The sequence below is a fragment of the Callorhinchus milii genome, unplaced genomic scaffold (genome assembly GCF_018977255.1).
Source record: "Callorhinchus milii isolate IMCB2004 unplaced genomic scaffold, IMCB_Cmil_1.0 Scaffold5, whole genome shotgun sequence".
Classification (NCBI taxonomy): Eukaryota; Metazoa; Chordata; class Chondrichthyes; order Chimaeriformes; family Callorhinchidae; genus Callorhinchus; species Callorhinchus milii.
The window spans coordinates 66,507,037-66,525,424 of NW_024704746.1; the positions used below are offsets into that span (position 1 = coordinate 66,507,037).

The 18,388-nt window shown below is 45.7% G+C and overlaps 1 non-coding gene across 1 annotated transcript; it reads right to left on the minus strand.

Moving 5' to 3' along the window:
- Positions 1-3,781: 3,781 nt before the first annotated feature.
- Positions 3,782-3,850, minus strand: trnaa-ggc. Its single transcript has one exon. It is a non-coding gene; the product is annotated as a tRNA-Ala (tRNA).
- Positions 3,851-18,388: the final 14,538 nt, after the last annotated feature.

The following is an 18,388-nucleotide window of genomic DNA, read 5'->3' on the forward strand; positions in this document are numbered from 1 at the left end:
AAGCCGCGCACCGCGCTCCCCAGACAAGAATGGGTACAGGGACGGCTAATGAAATCATCGCACAAAACAAGGCGTTGCCTGGCTTAGGTGGGTGAATGGCTGAGTGGGCAGATGGATAGATACAATACCATATAAATTTACATGTAGAATGCACTTGCCAGTCCTGGCTTGGCACCCGAGCCCGGGGAGGGAACCGAGGGGGTGGTGGCGGACGAGGGGAAGATGAACCGAAGGCGCGGGCAAAGGGGAAGGTCTTGAGACGGACCTTGAAAGGGTTGAGTGAGGGAGCGAGACGGATGGGACTCCGGAGAGCAGGGGCAGGCAAGCTGAAAGCCCAGCAAGGCGAAACATCGGGCGAGTGTCCTTACTCCGCCCGCCTCTGTTTACCTAGCATTAAAAATTCAAAACTGGTCACTCAATCCACGGCTGTTTGTGGGGGACGCCGCTGTGCGCAGTCGGCTGCCGCGTTTCGCCCACAAAATGTACGGTCAATTCACTTTAGGGTATAGCCTGCGAAGCGCTTTGAGACATCTCAAAGACGTGATAAGGCGCTGTATCGAACGCTAGGATTATGATTACCGAAGGTGGAACGGAGGGACACGCAGGAGGCCGGAGCCAGTCAAGCAAAGGCAACGGGTCGTGTGTTGGGGAGTAAGCAGGTCAGAGGGGTAGGGAGTTGCCAGGGCATGAAGGTATTTGAAGACAAGTGTCATCTGAAGAACAGCATCCCCATCAATGGAGGTCTGCACCCCAGCATTGGATCAGGTGTCAGCCTTTGAGTACAAAGTCCTGACGTGACGTTTGAACCCACAATCTTCTGACTCAGAGGCGAGAGGGCTACCATCTGAGCCAGGCTGACACACGCATTGCTGAAGGAATGCTACGAATGTTATCCCGTAATAGTCATCAAAACCTTAAACAATGGGAAAGGGGAAGTGGGGGGTGGGTGGGGGGGTTGGGTCTTTGTATTCACTGGAGATTGAGAGTGTATGTGCTGTAGTAGCATTGCTGCATTCTTACAGGTTAAACAGGAAATATCTCAAGGGTGATTCAGTGGACAATTCCCGTAGAGTAGTGGTTAGCATCTTCGCCTCGCAACCAAGTGGACCCGGGTTCAATTCCCGGGCCAGGGCGAAACCTTAGGCAAGTTTCCTCACTCCACACGCCTCTGGTTACCCAGCAGTAGGTAGGAACCCGCTTGTTAGTCGATTAGTGGATCGCTTTCCAGGGGTAAACATTTCTGAGAAAACAAATTGATTAGTCAATCGACGACCATTTATGGGTATCTGTCTGTCTGTCTGTCTGTCTGTCTGTCTGTCTGTCTGTCTGTCTGTCTGTCTGTCTGTCTGTCTGTCTGTCTGTCTGTCTATCTATCTATCTATCTATCTAATCTCTCCCTCTACCCCCCTCTCTCTCTCTCCCCCTCTCTCCTCCTCTCTCTCTCTCTTTCTCCCCCTGCCCTCTCTCTCTCTCTCTCTCTCTCTCTCCCCCTCTCTCTAATCTGAGGTTGGTCGGTGCTGTTAACTGGTCCCATGAAGATCGGTGACAACAAGGAAAGTAACAACAGGTACAAAACACCTACTATACCACCCACAGCATGAATCACTCCCTGGACACGGGAATACTATAATTGCAATGTTCAAGGAATAGAGATGACTCAATGTGCAGAAAATTAAAACAAATCCCTATAAGGCATTTGCAAAACCGCTAAAGAAACATTGGTGACCTTTATTTAAGCATTAGTCAGTTTTAATAAATTAAATCAAAGCCCAATTAGATCTGGCAGATTGTTGGCCAGGACACCGGGGGAAACTCCATTTTCTTTTCCAATATTGCAATGCAATCTTTGACGTTCACCTGAACAGGCACAGGCATGACTCGAGTTTAATGTCTCCTCCGAAGGCCAGCACCTTCATCAACGCAGTGCTTTCATCCTGTCCAGGCTCGATTATTCCAATGTCCCGCACTTGCCAAACTCCCCGGCCTCGCAAGCGAGAGGACCCGGGTTCGAGTCCCGGGCAGGGTGAAACCAGAGGCACTTTTCCTTACTCCACACGCACACTTCTGTTTGCCCAGCAGTCAGCAGGAACCCGGTTGTTAGTCGATTGGTGGATAGCTTTCCGGAGGTAATGATCCCTTCAATGAAACACACAAATTTGGTCACTCGATCCACGACCGTTTGTGGGACGCTGCTGTGCGCATGTTTCACCCACAAAATATGCAGTCAATTTACTTTACAGTATATCCTGTGAAGCGCTTTGGAACATCTCTACGACATGATAAGGCTCTATAACAAATACAAGGATTATTATTATTATCTCAAGACGTATTTTTTTACCCGTCCCCAACCCTCTTAAGTCTCACTACCTCCCAGACCACCCCCCCCCCCCCCAGCTCGGATGCCTAGCGCGAAACATTGTAAGATGTCATCCTGGCGTGAAGGGGACAGTACAAACATGCATTGCGTTGTATCGAGCGGAGTTTTGAGTTAAGTCAAAATATTCCCACTGCGGGAAAAACATTGGTATAATTAGTCAATAAAAAACAGAGAGCCAGACTCCAGATAAACTGTGGAGTGGGAGGGCGGGAGGATAATTTAGCCAGAATTCAATTAGACGAAGCAAAGTAGCGTTTAGTAGAGTGTCAACAGTATTTCCTCCTGGGGTTGTGCGGAGTCTGTGCTTTGAAATGTGTTTGCCGACAAGGAAATTGGCCGAGGTGGGTCTCGAGCCCAAACCATTTTGTCTGCATGCCATTAGCCCTCGGCGAGATCAAAGGCAAATGGGGAATGTCAGGCTGAGCGTTAGAGACTGGCAGCAGATACAAGCCACCGACACGGTGACCCAAGTCTCCTGTAACACAGAGGAGAGAGAGGTGGTGGAGGGGGTCTGTTATTGGTTGTATGATTATTGGTCGTATCATTCACCTCGTGGTTGTTTGCGAGACGTTGCTGTGTACACATTGGCTGAAGCGTTCGTCTGCAAAGTGTTTCGAGACGTCAGCGCCTTGAGACATCCTTCCCAATGTGAAAGGCGCTATACAAATGTAAGGTGGTGTTGTTGTTGTTGTCCTCCTGGCCTAAAAGGCGCTGTAACAAATGCGAAAAAGGGTTATTATGATTAATGCAACTATTAAAATTATTATTGTACATTATTATTATTCGCCCACAAAATACACAGCCAATCCACTTTACAGTCAATTCTGTGAAGTGCTTTGAGACACCTAAATGAGGGATAAGGTACTATATCAAATGAAAGGATTATTATGATTAATATTGGGATGATGACTAGAGGATGATGAGTAACTTTGTGACTGTCTCACTTATTGATGGAAAATGTGGCCTTTTTTTTCCAAAGATGACACGGCAAATGGGCAAACTCAATGCTCCCACCTCAAAAATGCCGGTGAAAGAAAATTATAATAATGAAATAATAACAATTGCTAAACAATTATTATTCATAATTATTATGATTGTTATTTAATAAATTTCAAAGCAGAGGCCATTGTTGGTTTTATGAGGGAAGTAAACAGATGTTATAAATATTAATAATCATTGCATTTGATATAGCGCTGTTCACGTCTTCGAGACGTCTCAAAGCGCTTCACAGAATATACTGTAGAGTTGATTGACTGTGTACTTTGTGGGCAAAACATGGCAGCCAATTGCGCACAGCAGCGTCCCCACAAACAGTCGTGGATTGAAGTGACCGATTTATTATTGTTTTTTGCCTCTTGAGGGATTATTATTGGGCGCGTGGAGTAAGGAAACTTGCCCACGATTTCTCTCTGCCGGGAATCGAACCCAGGTCTCTCGCTTGCCAGGCGAGTGCTCTAACCACTGAGCTACAGGACTCCATTACAAATTAAATTTATATGAAATTAAAATTGTAAAGGATTATTATTAATAATAATGGATCATAATAATCCTTACAATTGGTGCAGCGCCTTTCACGTCTGGAGGACTCCCGAAAAGTGCAGTGACTGTGTGCTTTGTGGGAGATTGAGGCTGCCAATTTGCCAATTTGCGCCCAGCAGTGCCTCCAAAAGATGCCATGAGGTGAAGGACTGTTACTTAATTTAGGGGAACATAGGCATCGTAGCTGTGAGCAGACGATCTTTTGTTTCATCTCAGAAGAATAGGTTCCTCTTTAAAGTTGTTTGTCGACTGCAGCGAGACTCTTGCAAGACAAATCGACCGCCCCACTCTGTCTGCTCCGCTGCCCACAAAACCTTTTGGTAGTTTCTCTCGAGGACAGGTAGTGTAGTGTCATTGAGACGTAGAGAGTTCGAAGCCCAGCGAATGATTTAACGTTGACTGTCATCGCGGCGCAGAGCTCGTAAGTAAGCCACAGCAAACTTGACGTCATCTTAGAAAGTTTGTGTAACTTATTGTGCGGAAAAAAATATTGTGATCTCGATCTTTTATAATTTGACGTATTCTCTCCCTCTTGCTCTCTTTCTGTGCGTGTGTGTGTGTGTGTGTCTCTCTCTCCTCTCTCTCTCTCTCTCTAGGGCGGCACATTTTATTTGCTGCAGTTTCTGGGTCGTGAGTGAATGACATTGTGGTGCAAGGCTTTGAACACCTCCCACTAAAACCGGCCTTCATTTGTGGTTGTTTCTACGGAGTGTGTTTCTCATTAATTGCACATTCAGCTGTTTCGTGCAGCACTGAGGTTAGAAAAATAAGTGCAACGTTGGTGGGGCCCACCCTCCCGACAGATCCTGCAGTCACCCACACACAGCTATCCACCCCATACGCATAATTATGGAGAGGCGTCCTCAAAAGGCGCGACGGCCTTTTAAACCTCGGAGGATCTCTAATAATAATATTAATAATGATATTAAGCCTTGCATTTGACATAGCGTCTTATCACGTCTTTCAGACGTCTCAAAGCGCTTCGCAGGATATACTGTAAAGTGAATTGACTGTATGTTTTGTGGGAGAAACGAGGCAGCCAATTGCACACAGCAGTGTGTCCCACAAACAGTCGTGGATTGAAGTGACCACATTTTTTTAAGGTGTTACCCCTGGAAAAGCGATCTGCCAATCAACTAGCAACCAGGTTCCAACTTATTGCTAGGTAAACAGAGGCGCGGGGAGTAAGGAAACTTGCCCAGTGTTTCACCCTGCTGGGAATCGAACCCAGGTCCTCTCGCTTGAAGGCGAGAGGTGTAACCACTGAGCTACGAGACTCCACGCAGACACAGGTCAGGCCATAGAAATATCCTTTGATTAGTTCGCCCAGTGTCATTTTAGTGATTGTTTTTTTAAAAATCTGTACCTCAACTCCAACGCTTTGGAAGAATCATAGAAATTTACAGCACCAAAGAAGGCCAATCAAGTTCATTGAGTCTGTACTGGCTCTCAGAGCAAGGTGTTCATTTAATCCCACTACCCTACCCTACTGCCACACCCCCTTCAAGTCTCTATCCTTCATACATCTGTCTATTTCCCTCTTGAAACCCATAATGGTCTCTGCCTCCACCACCTTACTTGCCGGGGCATTCCACATCCCAACAAGAATAATAAAAATAATCCTTGCATTTGATATAACACCTTATCACGCAGTTGAGACATTTCAAAGTGTTTCACAGGATATACTGTAAAGCCAATTGACTTTGGAGTTGAGGTACAGATCAGCCACAATCTAGTAGAATGGCGGAACAGGCTGAAGGTGCTGAACGGGCTACTCCTGTCCCCATGTTCTGGTATATTTTGTGGGCGAAACTCATTGTGTGAAAAGAAAATCTCCTAAACCTTCCTTTCGTTTTATTTATAGCTTTCTTATAATTATAGCCCTCTAGTCCCTAGTGCTATGGAAGTAGCAGAAACGTGCAAGTGTACAGAAAAAAAATGTCAAACCAAAGAGAAGGTTACATCTAACCACAGTTTTTCCTTTCAGAGGGTCATACGTTAGAGTTGTGAGACTCCCTGTCTCGAAAAGCCTTTCTGAATTTGCATTCCTCCCCCTTGAACTCTCAGTTCCTAAGACAAGTCCCTTCTGTCAATGAATAATTCCTCCCACAATCAGCAGTCTATGATCTCTTCCATTCCTCTCTGCCTTTCAACTCACCTCCACCAACTCCTTCCCCCCTCCCACCCCCCATCCCAACCCCGACATTTATTTCTTCCACGTGCCTTGACATGCCTTTTTAAAAAAAACTGTGCCATGCAGAGGGGTGAAATGTAGGCAACCTAGAGGGGGTCGGGCTGTTTGTGGGACGTCGCTTGTGTGTAACTTGGCTGCCTCGTTCGCCCACAGATAATAATAATCCTTGCACTTCATGTAGAGATCAATCTTCGCAAAGTTTCGACAAAAGTGTAGTGACTGCGCATTTGAGCTGTTTCATAGCGTGCGCAACGAGTTATAATAATCATTTGATATAGCGCCTATAATGTCATCGAGACGTCTCAAAGGGCTTCACGGAGAGGACTGCAACGCGTAGTGACTGTGTATTTTGTGGGCGAAGCATGGCAGTCAGTTGAGCTCAGCAGTGAATGTAATATAATGAATCATATCGGCGTTGGAAAGTTCAATTCTTGTTTGAAAGATCAACTTCTTATTTAAAGAAAAAGGGCAGAATAGGGAGTTGTGCGTGCGTAAAAAAATATGTAGGCCTTGCAGCCACCTGACCCAATAAACAGAAGTCTCAGACGCAAACTTTTTTTTTGTTGTTAACGCTTTTCTTACAGAAAAAAAACGAATCGTTGTGGTCATTGAAACAGAAGGAGCTTTTCTTTTACAACCCACAAACAAACCAGTAAACAGATAGAATAACTTGAGGTGTCTGTTCACTTTTGTGGGCTGAAACACACCACAGTTCTAGTCTATGATACCGAGTCCTTATTACAGCACCGCTTTTCCTATGAATAGCTCTTACTAGATCTGGGACAGATGAGGTGGCAAGATAACAGGCAGTTTCGCTGTGACCAGGTGGCTTTGCCTTAAGCGGAGTCCCTGGAAAGAAGAACCCGCCAGTTTTAACACTTCCAACCTCGTCACGCGTTCTAAAGCGTTCTAAAAATATGTCACTGCACAGTGTTGTTGGGCCCTCTTCGAAGTGTGATAAATTGCTTCTTGTATGCTCTCCGTCTCCCGAGCTGTGCCGTTGAGATCTATCTGTGGTTGGCCACCACCATGTAAATGAGTGGCAAACTGCACTACCGATGAAATGTGAAGAGTCCTGATGCGCAAACGGTTAGCTCGCTCTCACATAAGCGAGTGGGTCTGGGTTTAATTCCGGGGCAGTGTGAAACGTTAGGCAAGTTTCCTTACTCCACACACTTCTGTTTGCCCAGAAGTAAGTAGAAACCCAGTTGTTAGTCGATTGGAGATTGCTTTCCGGGGGTAATAATCCCTTTAAAAAAATAATAATAATAATTTGGTCACTTCAATCTACGACTGTTTGTGGGTCACTGCTGTGTGCAATTGGCTGCTGCGTTTCACCCACAAAATATACAGTCAATTCACATTACAGTATATTCTGTGAAGAGCCTTGAGATATCTCAACAACATGATAAGGCGCTGTATCAAATGCAGGGATCATGATTATTATATCATATAACGTGCTAAAAGAATATGAATGTTCTGGAATCTTTCTGGAACGGACTTTAGCACATCATTTGGCTACCTTAGAGCCATAGAGCTCTCCACTCTAATCCCATTCCCATACTTGTTCCTCATTGCCTTGTACTGGAGCTAGACTAGAGCTTTCTACTCTAATTCCATTTCCTTGGCCATTCCCCGTAGTGCCTGTGCGTTGGTGAACATAAGAATTGCTATTTGTTCTCAATTACTTGCCCAACTTTGTTTTAGCCTCTTAGTTTCTCAGCCCCAGTCAGAGCCATCGGTTTACAGAATAAAGCAAGGGCAACCTCACACCACTTCCTGTTCTCATCATCATAGTTATGGGGTTTAGAATGTGTTTTCTTTGCAAATCGTCCTTACAAGTTCCAGGCTGGCTCAGTTGTTGGCACTTTTGTCTCTGAATCCAAAATGTTGTGGGTTTCAAACACCACTTCAGGGCTGCAGGACCGGGAATGGAACTGGTTTGTGAAAGCCAATACTGATAGCATTAAACCTTCACATACAAAGGAGCCAGACACGTCTCGCAACCTTACTCATTTTCCTTTCAATATTTCTTTCATTATGACTATTTGTAGTCAGCTTCAGCAACTTACCTCCAAAGTTCGTTGGCCATCAACAACCCTTTTAAGTTTTCCTTCCTCCTCTACCTGCTCAGTGCCCCCGATCTGTCTTGCGTTTCGATTCTATGTAAAGTGAATTACACGTGGAATCCTGTAACGCAGTGGTTAGTGCACTCGCCTCGCAAGCGAGAGGACCCGGGTTCGATTCCCAGGCGGGGCGAAACCTTAGGCAGGTTTCTTTACTCCACACGCCTCTGTTCACCCAGCAGTAAGTAGGAACCTGGCTGTCAGTCGATTGGCGGATTGCTCTCCGGGGGTAATAGTCCCTTCAAAAAATAAAAAAATAAAAAATAGGAATAATTTGGTCACTCCATTCACGACTGTTTGAGGGACAATGCTGTGTGCAATTGCGTTCTGTGAGGCGCTTTGAGATGTTTCGAAGGCGTGATAAAGAGCTATATTAAATGCAAGGATTATTAGTATTAGTATTATTAAAGGCAATAATTATTAGTATTATATTGTCGGCAGAATAGGCGGGATTTCAGAAGACTGCTGAGAATCGGGGTGGTTCCAAAAGCCAGCAGGAATAACCTCACGCTGAGCTATCAAGAACAGTTAGTGTCTGTGAGCCTGAAGTGGGGCAAGTTGTTAATTTCTCAGAAATATTACTGTTAGCCAAACAGAGAGGTGCTATCACGTTGGGGACTTATTTGTTCGGATTCTGTCACGGCTATTCTCAGGCACATTGCGCTGTGGGGGAGAATGGCTAATTTTAGTCTGACTTGATGTAGTTTTTTGATGACAATAATAACTTGCAGTTATATGGTGCCCGTATGAAATGCTTTGCAAAACGTGACTGATTAGAAATGATATGGAACAAGATTAATACGGGCAATCGTAACAGTTTATCTGTGTCAGTTCAAAGATCCGATGGAGCTTGTCGAAAAGAAAAGGGAGTTTTTCTCTCCCGGTGTCCTGGCCAACAATCCCCCCTCAGGTAAAATTGGTCACTCACTTCACTGCCGTTTGTGGGGACATTTGCTGCAAATTTGCTGCCTCATTTGTCTACGAAATACACGGTTACTCCACTTTACGTTCGTACACATTTCACGAACCTCAGAAGAGTGAGTAGATTTGAACCCACCACCTTCCAGTCACTACGTTTACCGCTCAATCAACTGAGCTCGTTAGGCAGGAAGGCGTAAGTGCATGTGTAGAATGAGAGACAAATGTTGAGGGATCTGAGACCATAATATTATTAATAATAATAATTCTTGCAATTGATATATCGCCTTAACGCGCCTTCAAGACGTCTCAAAGTTAAAATTATTATTATCATAATAATAACAGACTTATGCGCCGGTATAAAACAAACATAGTTTCTTTAATCATCGATGCAATGAAACTATTCAGAAACGGCTTGACAAGATCACCTGGTGAGCGAAATATATGCATTCATATGTAACATAGCGGTGTAATCGGTCTGGAAACCACTTAGAAACTACCTCTATAGAGCGATTTAAATTGTAATAACATAATAATAAGAAATAATAATAATAATAATCCTTGCATTTGATATAGAGCCTTATCACGTCGTGGAGACATCTCAAAGAGCCTCAGAAGATATACCATAAAGTCGAGCAAATGCGCAAGGCAGATGGAACCTCGGTTGAACATTTGAGGCGCCATAATCAAGTGCAAGGAATATATGCAAGGATTACTGTTATTATGTACAGAGCTTTGCTCATGTTGACTTGGGCAAGAATTGTGTGTTGGGCAGATTACAAGTGCAGCAATAAGAGCATCAGACAGCTGATGCAACGCACCGCACAGGAGAGACGTGTGAAACCATCGTCAGAGAACATTTGTGTGTCACTATCAAGAACGGTCTCATTGAACACTTCAAAAGCTACCTTGATCACTTGATCTAAGACAGTAGGTATCTCTCCACGAGGCTGGGGTAGAAATTCCATCTAGGCCTAGCTTTACTCTGTCTCCTATGGGAAAACAGTACAACAACAAAAACCTGCACTTATGTAGCGCTTCACCCCGGACGGCGTCTCGGAGGGCTTAAAGCGAAACAGAAGAGAAAGCGTTAATTACTCTCGAAGGTAATTAATGACTGGAACAGGTTGCCACTCAGGGGGGTTGAGGCCAGGACACTGGGACTCGTATAAGAATCCCAATCTCGATGCTGTGATTGGGAAGATGTCAATTTGCTCCCGCAAAAAGCCATGAAGTGAGTGAGCGGCAGATTCTCTCCGGGGGGGGGGGAAGGGGGGGATCGTCAGCCAGGACGCTGGGAGAGAGAAACAGGTGGGAGTTTGGACCTCAGTAGAGACGAGAGGGCTGGTAGAGGGAAGGAATAGCGTACAACAATCTCGTGCACAGATACTCCCTTCTCTGATGCACACACCAGGTAATCGTTGAGCTTTTAAATGCCATAACAGCTTATTAGTAAAATGAGTCAGAATGATTAATTATTTTAATCTGCAGTGAGATGATGTCTGGAAGGAGGCTATACACTGGTCACTAGATGTAGAAATGGTTGGAGTTGAGGTACAGTTCAGCCATGTTTTGATAGAATATCGGAACAGGCTCAAGGGGCTGAATGGCCTACTCCTGTCCAGCGCCTTGGGACGTCCTCCTGATGTGAAAGGCGCTACACAAATGTAATTTGTTGTTGTTGTTCCCGTGTTCCTAGAAAAGATACGACTGTTTGAACGCAGTACTTTCCCAACAGAGAGATATCTTCAATATTAACACCGAATCATATCGAAAAGAACATTTTTGTTTCTCGACACTCAAAACAGATCGGCGCTAAACTGTAGCCAAAGAAATTCCATATTAATAATAATAATAATAATTTTATATAGTTTGATATATTATATATATATTATATATATAATAATTTGATATATTATATTATTATAATAATAATTTGATATCTGAGGCTCTTATTATTATGTTATTACAATTAAAATGATAAGATCATAAGGTTAGTTGACGGTAAGAAAGCCCTCGGGCCCATAAGATTTCATCCCTCCGGAACACACACCCAATCATCCATCCTCTTATCACAGCATTAATAATAATAATAATCTTTGCATTTGATATAGCGTTTTTCTCGTCTCCTCCACAGCGTTAAGCAGCTTTTTGAATAGGTCCCTGTGTCCTGGCCTCAACTATCTTTCCTAGTAACCTGTTCCAATCGTTAATTACCCAGTGGAGTCGTGTATTATAGTGGTTAGAGCACTCGTCTCGCAAGCAAAAGGACCCGAGTTTGATTCCTGGGCAGAGCGAAACCTTAGGCAAGTCTCGTTACTCCACACACACGCGCCTCTGTTTATCCAGCAGTAAGTAGGAATGCGGTTGTTAGTCGATTGGCGGATCGCTCTCTGGGGATAATAATCCCTTTTAAAAATCATAATAATGTGGTCCCTCAATCCACGACTGTTTGTGGGGAGGCCGCTGTGCGCAATTGGCTGCCGCGTTTCGCCCACAAAATATACAGTCAATTCACTTTACAGTATATTCTATCAAGCGCTTTGAGACGTGTCGAAGATGCGATAAGGCCCTGTATCAAATGCAAGGAGTATTATTATTATTATAAACACTCAACTGATTTAGCAATGTACCCCAGCATCCTGTTTGCCTTGTTTATTGCTGACTCACGCTGATTTGCCACGATGCGCGATGAGTCAACTAACACGCCTGGATCTCTGAGATGCCCCCTTGGTGATTTCAATCCCATTCATGGAATACATGCGTTTCCTATTCTTACTTCCGATATATAGCACTTTGCATCTCTCTCTCTTTCTTTATTAAGCGTCGTTGGGTTGTGTGGGTATGTTTCAAAAGCATCTCGATCTGGTTAGGATTATTGAGAGTGATATGCGTGTAGTTTCATAATGGCTTGGATTGTGATCTGATGCGTTATGAAATACCACAAATTCCATCCCACGTATGCTATAAGTCGTAAACCAGACATGTAGTAAATTGCATTTTTCCTGTTCTTTCTAGAGCAATATTATCAATGCCAGTTGTTGCTGCTGCTGTTGTGAAGCCAATAGGATAAACTGTTCTGCATCAATTAAAGAGAACCACTATTTTTTTTATTAGTTAGCCGGGTGTCTAATTCATGCGGAAATCCAAACGTTTCCGCTAAGAGCCTCCAAACCAGACTGAAAATTCGATGCATCCCACCTACACACGGAAATCCCAGAGATAGGCTGTTGCGATGGAATGCGCTCTCTCTCTCTCTCTCTCTCTCTCTCTCTGGAGGGATACATCCTGCTTACCCATTCCCGGAAAGTATTAAGCACAGGTTGGCAAGAGCCGAGACTTGGGGGGAACCTGAGAAGTGTGTGTTGGAGTAATTGCTGGAGTCACAGGCCGGCCTGGCTCCTCGGCCGGACCTGGAAGGGCAGACCAGTCACTGGGAGCAGGGAATCCTCCCACTCAGCTCCTGTTAACCCGCAAGCCAATGCCTTAAAGGGTAGGGTGGCCCTTGCTGGACAAGCAGCAGGAAACCTTGCCACACAGTGCTATCAATGGCAAGCTATGTGGTTTTAGCTGTTTAGGCTCCACTCCGCATGAAGGGCGTAAGGCGCTATGTAAGTGCTAGTTGTTGTTGTTGATGTTAATAATAACCCTTGGCTTTGACATTGTGCTTTTCGCATCGGAAGGGTTTCACTGTGAAGCGTAGTGACTGTGCATTTTTGTGGGCCAAACAGCCATAAAGGAACTTCAAACGTTAAATAAAAAGAACTTTTGACTAACCATCTCTTATTGCCTCCTTTCTTCTTCACACACACACACACACACACACAAACCCTTTGTGAAAGTTATTTTACCAATGCTCGATATCGGGAGCACAGGTTATCATTTGTTGTTTAAGATGATTAACTGTCTTGACCAATCAACTCAATCCTCGCCCGACCGCACAGTTGAAGAACTCCTGTAACTCTTTCCGTGTTTGGTTTTCTCACTGTTTCCTGTCTCAGAGAGCAAGTTTCTCTCTCTCTTTCTCTCTCTCTCTCTTTCTCTCTCTGCATTAACTAAGCCTAGTTGGTTGGTCTTGTTCTCTTATGCTCTCTCTCTCTCTCTCGCATACATACAGTAATGTGCTTTTTCACCTCGATCGGTTTTTAAAACCAAGGGTTTTATTTTAAAAGAAAGAAAGAAAGAAGTTGGTGAGGGTTGGTCATCTAAACTGCTTCTCATCTCCCTCGGCAATGAATGATACAGACACCAGTTGTCAGGAATGGTGCCTTCAGAAGGCAGTTCTTTAACAAGGTCAGGTTAAAAATACGTCTGCGGCTTTCTTGCTAACTTTGCTCATCACACCTTCTTACTCAGTGCATGACACCCACACAGATTGTCACGCTCAAAAAAAAAACGACACAACAAAAAATATTTTCCATGCTGGGTTTACCACAAGTGAGATGTACCCGTTTCATTTACTTTTCCTCTTTCCTAATGCCCCCCCCCCCCCCCCCCACAATCTCCCCCTCTCCCCAGCCCCCATCCCTCTCCTCTCCCCTCCCATCTTTCCTTCCCCACCTCCCCCTTTCTCTGTCAATTATTTGACATTTTATGGGTGAGATCATATATGTAAGAGTTACTGTTAGCTTAAACCCGGAGATTAAACGATCTCACGGGCAAAGGGTAGGAAGAATTATCAGCCTCGGACTTCAACATGGAAATGTCAGGGTCATCATAATGATAATAATAATAATTCTTGCAGTTGACTTGGCGCCTGATCACGTCATTGAGATGTCTCAAAGTGCTTCACTGAATACATTGTAAAGTGAGCTGTGAGCGAAACTCAGCAGCCAATTGTGCACAGCAATGTCCCACAAACAGCCGTGGATTGAGTGATCAGATTCTTTTTATTTATGTCGACTTATGGTGGGTAGAGTGGGAAGAACCTATGCCCCAATGCTAGGCTGGTTCTGGCCTCAGCAGTGACCTGGAGAACCGCAGACCCTCCTGGCTCAGGAACCTGATTGGAGACCGCCACGGAGGGTTGGCTCGATTCCATTGCCGAGCACATCACCTTGGAGCCAGTTCAGCTCCCAGGACACCCTGTTGATCTCCCTCCCCTTCCCTGCGAGGGAGGATGGTCACTAATTGGGACCAAACGCAACAGCAATATTGAATCAACATGTAGCTGTCACGGATGAGGCAAAACAGTAGTGAAACCTGTCTCAGCACTGTCTGAACACAAGTCACAAAATGTCATTGGGAGGTGATTGTTGGAGCTGTCACCTGTACCGGGTTCAGTATCAGACGTGAGGCTGGCCAGGCCGTTTTGCCTTTTTTTATTTAACTGCTGTGCGCAATTGGCTGCCACATTTCGCCCACAAAATACGCAATCACTCCATTTTACAGTACATCCTGTGCAGCCCTTTGATACCGCCTCAACGAAGTGATAAGGTGCTGTAAGGCGTTTAAGAGAATAGTAACTCTTGCGTATATGAACTCACCCATAAAATGTCAAATGCAAGGATTGATGACACGTTAAAATCGAAGGCCCGTCTGCCTGTGCAAGTGGACGTTAAAGATCCCACGGCGCAGGGCGATTGCGTGCGGGACGCCGCTGTGCGCAATTGGCTACCGCATCACGCCCACAAAATACACGGTCACTCCACTTTCCAATATATTCCATGAAGCGCTTTGAGACGCCTCAGGGACGTGATGAGGCGCTATGTCAAACCGAGGATTATCATCATTATTATTAAGCCTCCACGTGTTGGTTGTTGCCGCAGACGTGAAAAGAGACAAATTGAGTAATTTGGGAGATTAAGCTTGTTAAGAGAGCATGGGCGGGGGGGGGGGGGGGGGTGGGAGGGTGTGGGAAGAGAGGGACAGTGGAATTTAATCTGTGGAAGGAATTGGACGCGGTGGGACAAAGTGAGCGTGCTGGGGGACCACTTTTTAAGAAGAACTGAGCCCACATTTGACTTTTAAAGGCACCGTGTGGCTCTGTCGGGTTGACTGGCTGGTTCGTAGCTGGTTTATGTCACGCTCACACAGCCAGACAGGCAGACAGACTGCTTTGCAAAGCTGTGACAGCTCATTTCAGCTAATGAGTCACCCATCCATCGGTAGTGGCGGTGATTGGGGGTGTGTGTGAGAGGTGGGTGTTTGTGGGGGGGGGGGGGATGGGTGAGTGTGGGGGAGGAATAGAGAAAATCATAGCTTTAGTTGCAACACAAATCGTAGACCTATTCAGAAAACAAGCACGGCCCAAAGTTACGCACCCAATGGGCAGTGCGACACAGAATGAAGGGGACAAAATAGTTGGGTTCAAAAGCTTAAATATTTTCCCTTAAAATGTTATTCTTTCATACCTCTGGCCTGTTCGAAATGCTTACCGCAGCCAAAAATATTACATTTCAGCCATGCCAGCAGCAGAATTCTAACAATACCTCACTTTGCCTTCGTGCCATTTCTTATTCCTCTGGTGCGATCTTCGATCCTGCCCGCTCACGTCTCTGGACGGACCCAAAGGTTTGAAACAGTTGAACATGACAGACGCACCTGGGACTCTGCCGTGCGCAATCGGCTGCCGCGTTTCGCCCACAAAATATGCAGACGCTCCACTTTAAAACATATTCTGCAAAGCGCTTTGAGGCGTCTCGAAGACGTGACAAGGCGCTGTATCAAATGCAAGGATTACTATTATTATTCTATTAAGGAATACACTCCCGCCTCGAAGCCGTGAAGCTTTTGGGTTCAAGGCACTTAGTATATGAGCTTACAGTATAGTCTCACGCTCCAGTGCAGTCCTGGGGGAGCGCTCCATTATCAGTGGTGCCGTCCTTCAGATGAGATGTTAAACAAATGAGATGTTAATCTGCCCTTTAGATGGATGTTAAAGATCCCGTAGCACTATTTGAGAAGGGAAGTGATTACTCATTCAATTCACCGACATACTTAGAAAGTGGCTTGGAGTCTCGGTCACCCAGTATCAAGACTCTAAAGGATGTTCCCATGGACATCTCTAACAATAGACCAACATTGCCATGGGAATATCCTTCCAATGTTAAGAATAGCCTTGTACAGAGGCAGACTAAGCAAATGGTACAAATATAAATGCTTTATTTAGCCTTAATTTCCTCAAATCCCAATATGGTCCGTATCCGTTATACAACAACCACAATTTACATCTACATTCGTTAAACATATTCAAGACTGAGATCGATAGATTTTTAAAAACTAAAGGGATTAAGGAATATGGGGATAGGGCGGGTAAATGAAATTAGGTTAGAAGATCAACCATGATTTTATTAAATGACAGGGCAGGCTCGAGGAGCCGAATGGCCTACTCCTGCTCCTATTTCTTATGTTCTTATGTTCTTATATAGCGCCCTATACGCCGGACGGTGTCTCAGAGCACTTAACACTGGCCGAGCCAGCGGGAAGCGGATGGGGCAGATGACTGTAGGCACGGTTCAAAGAGGAAGATCTTCAAGCACGACCTGAAAATGGAGAGAGGGGTGGAGGCAAGGCGAAGGGATTGAGGAAGAGAGTTCCACAACTTCGGGGCGTAACGGCTGAAAGTTATACAGTTACATAGATTGATACAGCACGGAAACGGGCCATTCAGCCCAACAAATTCATGGTGGTGTTTATAGTCTGCATAAGCCTCCCTGCCTCCTTTTGCCTCTCCTTTACCCCTCTATTCCCCACTCCTAGGTTTTAAGGTTAACCGCCTTGGGAAGTCCTCCCAACGTGAAAAACGCTATATAAATGTAATTTGTTGTTGTTAAATCTGATAGAGAGGAGACAGAACAGAGAGGGAGAGGGAGGGATGTCCAGAGGTTAGGGACACAGCAACTGAAGCCTTAGTCACCAATGTTGGCCGGTAGGGGGTAAGTGACACACACACTAACACACACACAACAACAACAACAAGATAACATTTGTATAATGCCTTTCACGTCGGGAGAACATCCCAAGGCGCTGGGCAGTGTACAGCATTTCAGACCCAAGCTGGGGTCAGGGGGGAGAAGGGAGGGGAGGGGAAGGGGGGTGGCCGATGGCATGGTCAAAGAGGAGGGTCTTGAGGCGGGACTCGAAGAAGGCTAAGGAGGGGGACGAGGTGGAGTGATTGGGGGATCGAATTCCAGAGGCTGGGGGCAGAGTGGCTGAAGGCTCTCCCGCCAATGGTGGGGCGGGTGGGTCAGGGGATGTGGAGCAGGCCAGAGCCGGCTGAGCGGAGGGAACGGTCGGGTTGGTAGGGCGTTAGGAGGTCGCAGGATCTTGAACTGGATCTTCTGAAGGATAGGGAGCCATTGGAATTGGGCGAGAATTAGGGAGATGGGGCTGCAGAGTTTGGTGCAGGACAGGACGTGACCTGCAGAGTTTTGGATTATCTGCAGTCTGTGGAGGGAGGAGTTGGGTAGGCCAACAAGCAGGGCGTTTTCATAGTCGAGCCTGGAGGTGATGAAGGCATGAACAAGAGTTTCAGCAGCCTGAGGGGTGAGGTAGTGACAGAACATACACTGCAAGCCCAGGTTAGCTAAGCAGAGGTGTGACCTAAAAGAGTAGAGTGGATGTAGGAGGAGATGGGAGAGGTAGGGAGGTGCTGCGGAGTGGCAGGATTGATGAGTGAGATTTGGGTGGGAGGCTGGAAAATCACTCCAGTTGAATTTCCAAGCTCCTCACAGCCCTAGGCTTAACACATCACATTATCAGGGATTGATGGTCCAATGAATAACTACGAGGTTGCTATTTGCCACCGCGGAGTTTCGGCTCCGTTCCGCCCCACCCCAGGCCTCCCACTAACCACCCGCCCAGCCACCTCCTCCGCACCCTCCAATATGCGCCCGATGCATTTTCCTGAGGAAGTTAGCACACTGTTGATGAGTGTACTAATAAGATGACTGATTAGCTTTGCGGTTTAATGATGCCTCGATGCCTGGAACCTGTCCCTTCCAAACTTGCCACACCGGTTGGTTGAGGTGGCATTCGACAAGGAGCCATATTCCATAGATTCCCCAAGTGCAAAAGCTCTTACACTAAACCAGACAACCTGATTTTTCTAAGAACTGGGCTTAGTTGTGCTCTGAGCATGGGCTGAGTTAGCAAGGATATGAGGAGGAGATGGAGGGGGAGAAGTGGGGGAGCTGTGGGTGTCAATATTTATTTTGTCTCTGAAGTCTTCCTTGAGGAATGCAGCAACACAGCAGTCATGTAAGTGCAAGGCCTGCGCTTTCAAATAGGAGG